This window comes from Xenopus laevis, chromosome 8L, assembly GCF_017654675.1.
Source record: "Xenopus laevis strain J_2021 chromosome 8L, Xenopus_laevis_v10.1, whole genome shotgun sequence".
Lineage (NCBI taxonomy): Eukaryota > Metazoa > Chordata > Amphibia > Anura > Pipidae > Xenopus > Xenopus laevis.
The window spans coordinates 20,104,297-20,108,410 of NC_054385.1; the positions used below are offsets into that span (position 1 = coordinate 20,104,297).

A 4,114-nucleotide genomic window follows, 5' to 3' on the forward strand; every position below is an offset into this window, starting at 1 on the left:
TTGTGCAACTATAACTCCCGTATGGCTGCACACAGTTCATCATGGATAAAACTTTTTCATTAACTATTTAGTGATATACATCTTAAAGTGCATTGTGCAACTATAACTCCCATATGGCTGCACACAGTTCATCATGGATAAAACTTTTTCATTAACTATTTAGTGATATACATCTTAAAATGCATTGTGCAATTATAACTCCCATATGGCTACACACAGTTCATCATAGATAAAACTTTTTTCATTAACTATCAGTGATATACATCTTAAAGTGCATAATAGAGATTTTACAAATTTATAAAAGCCTCTCACAAAGTGTAAAATTACAAAATATGATCTCTAATAAATATTGTAAAAACTTATTGTGACCCAATTCATCTAGCTATTAAAAGTGACACACATTATTTCATATAATACATGTTGAAATCCCACTGAAACATAATGTTAAAACCAGGTTACTGCTCAATCCGCCTAACCTGTAAAAGACCTGTAAAAACAAGGAAATTGCCATTAGCCTATCCAATTCACTTGAAATCTTTATGTTGTATCAATTTAGCACTTCTATTATATCAATTTAACAGTACCTTCTAATCTCGCAACATATGTTGCTATTCTAAGACATTCTGTAATTATTTCCTATCACTGGCTTCTATGTATATATTATCTTTCTTAGCAACAAGGTTGCAATATTATAGTTACCAATTCAAAAATAAACGATATATATATAAAGACTCCTGATTGAATGGACTCACCCATATGTAAATGCAGCAGGAGTTCCATGTCATTACAACTTGGAATCTAGTTATAATTCCTGGGAACAAAGGACGACAAGCCATTACTATTAAAGAAAACATGATAAATTGCACTGCTCATTTAACCCTTTCGGATAAGCACTATCCAAGCGCTTTATCCATCTGGCCTCCCTCTGCAATAGTATCAAGTTATGATCACCTCCTCTACTGGGTTTTGCTACTGTCTCTAACACTATCCACTTTAGCTGACATACATTATGTTTTACAGTATCAAAATGTCTGGCTACAGGAGTGTCAGTATAGGTGTCATTTTTAAAATTGCGTATATTGCCTTTATGCTCTTTTATCCTAGTACTGACAGACCAGAGCCAAGAAGATAGCATCCAGTGAAGTGGGTTATAAACATGCAAGTAGCGATCTGACAGAAAGGTTTCTGCAAAGGGGATACCCCAAAGGTAAACTTAAAGCAGTTATAATAGAAGTGCTAAATTGATACAACATAAAGATTTCAAGTGAATTGGATAGGCTAATGGCAATTTCCTTGTTTTTACAGGTCTTTTACAGGTTAGGCGGATTGAGCAGTAACCTGGTTTTAACATTATGTTTCAGTGGGATTTCAACATGTATTATATGAAATAATGTGTGTCACTTTTAATAGCTAGATGAATTGGGTCACAATAAGTTTTTACAATATTTATTAGAGATCATATTTTGTAATTTTACACTTTGTGAGAGGCTTTTATAAATTTGTAAAATCTCTATTATGCACTTTAAGATGTATATCACTGATAGTTAATGAAAAAAGTTTTATCTATGATGAACTGTGTGTAGCCATATGGGAGTTATAATTGCACAATGCATTTTAAGATGTATATCACTAAATAGTTAATGAAAAAGTTTTATCCATGATGAACTGTGTGCAGCCATATGGGAGTTATAGTTGCACAATGCACTTTAAGATGTATATCACTAAATAGTTAATGAAAAAGTTTTATCCATGATGAACTGTGTGCAGCCATACGGGAGTTATAGTTGCACAATGCACTTTAAGATGTATAACACTAAATAGTTAATGGAAAACTTTTACCCATACTGCACTGCTGGTAGTCACATGAGATTATAAATGATTGTTTTTGGTTGTTCCTTTTTACACTTGATAAAGGGCGTGGGCCCGAAACATGTTGTGTAACTCATTATCCCAATAAAGAACTTTGCAGACAAGTTGCTGCCCTGGATTTGTTCCACAACTACTGAATGCATTGCACATAGACTATACACTGGACTCATGTGTAGGGCAATATAACAACTTTATTTTATTAACGTTTCCCAGGCTTGTGTAGTGTAATGTTTTTTCTGCAACATATATGTCCATTGTACATTAACTTCCCGCCATATGCAAATTAGCCAACGCTAGCGCCACTTTGCTTCACTTGGCGCAGTAACGTTAGGACAACTTCGCCACCGTTCACGCCCTGGACGCAACTTTGGATTTTAGTGAATTATCGTTGTCCTGGCAAATCTACGCCTTGCGAAGTATTGCGCTGTGAGCGAAGCCGTCGCTGGCGATTTTTTTGGAGGTTAGTGAATTTGCCCCACAGTTTCTATGCATTTCTTTTTGTGTATTTCTATCAGCCCAAATCTGCCTATGAATGGTCAAGACAAGATACCTTGCACTGAAACACAGGGTGCTGTAACCCTAAAATATGTTACTCTACAGAACTAGGATCTAGAGATCAGATCTTTACTGCAACTATAGTCTGGCACAATGTCAAAGATTAAATGGAAATGGGGAAGGCAGTTCTCGTACTGAAGAAGCACCGAGCCCCCCAAAATACTAAGAGAAATGAGAAAGGGGTGAACATACATGCAGGAGAATGTTAATGAAAGCCACCCGAAATCAACACCAATAAATTCCTACAACACACAGGGCATAGGAACTGGCACAATATTTAACCTGTTATGTAGTCTGCAGGTGCTGAACATAAAATTGTCCTAATATATGACCCAATAGTTTGAATCCCAGTGAGATGGAGGAATAAAGAAAACATTTTTGTTTCTCAACAAGAGAGTGCTGGTCCATATATCCTTTATATGCTGTGATAGTTGTTGGCCCTGCTCCCAGTCTCTACATAGTTTGATTGCAGGCTTCATATGCATCTTGATATATAGTTTTGTATATTAGTTTTATGGGATGGTTAACATTTCTGATCATTTTTATGTTATAGCATGACCAATTCTAAGCAACTTTTCAATTGGTCATCACTATTTTTTTGTAGTATTTCAATTATGCCTTTTGCTTCTGACTCTTTCCAGCTTCCAAATTGGTGGTCAGTGACCCCATTTAAAAAACAAATGCTGTGTAAGCAGTGTTGGACTGGCCCACCAGGATACCTGGAAAAGTCCAGGTGGGCCAAGGTGTTTGTGGGCCGTTATGCTGCTAGACATGTGGCCTATTTAATGGCCATTCCCTATTTCTATGAGAACAAAGTGGCTAAATAGACGGAATAATAGATTATAGTATGTAAAGAAAAGTGACTAGGAGAATAGAGTTTGAGTGAGGAGAGGAATAATAATAATAGTATGTAAGAGTGGGCCCCTGGTCTAAAATTAATTGGTGGGCCCCTAGTCAAATGTTTTTGGGTGGGCCCCTGGTGTCCCAGTCCGACACTGTGTGTAAGGCTACACATGTATGTTTATTGCTACTTTATATTAATTCTTTCTGTTCAGATTCCATTCTCTTGTTCCAATCTAAGCTTGGTTGCTAGGGTAATTTGGACCCTAGCAACTAGATTCCTGAAACTGCAAACTGGAGAGTTGCTGAATAAAAAGCTAAATAATGTAAAAAAGAAAATGAAAAAAAGAAAGAAAACCATTTGGAAATTGTCTCAGAATTATCACTCTCTACATCATACTAAAAGTTAACTTAGAGGTGAGCAACCATTTTGAGTAGCCCTTCAGGTCAACGCCTTTTCCATTGTTATAATCTATTGTTTTTTTCAGTTTTAACACATTGAACACATTTGTTTGATGAGATCATTTTCTGAAACATTAAAAAAAAAACTTACATTCCATTTTAGCTCACATGTTATAAATAAAGGAAGAAATATCATATACAGGTATGGGACCTGTTAATCCAGAATGCTCGAGACCTGGGGGTTTTTTACGGATACCGCATCTTTCCGTAATTTGGCTCTTCATACTTTAACGGGGGAATGTAATACAAATCTCAAAGAGTAAAACAATTCGCACCAATAAGAATAAAAATCCACATCTCACAATGTAATATTGTTCCTTAAACTGTTATTACTTGCGAATTTTAATTGCGCATTGCGAATTTTAATTGCGTGCTTGAAGGTGTCGCA

The 4,114-nt window shown here is 35.8% G+C and overlaps 1 long non-coding RNA gene across 1 annotated transcript; it reads right to left on the reverse strand.

Moving 5' to 3' along the window:
• Positions 1-343: 343 nt before the first annotated feature.
• On the reverse strand, positions 344-1,122 carry LOC121397164. Its single transcript, XR_005963544.1, has 2 exons — positions 753-1,122; positions 344-487 (listed from the first exon to the last, which is right to left on the reverse strand). It is a non-coding gene; the product is annotated as an uncharacterized LOC121397164 (long non-coding RNA).
• Positions 1,123-4,114: the final 2,992 nt, after the last annotated feature.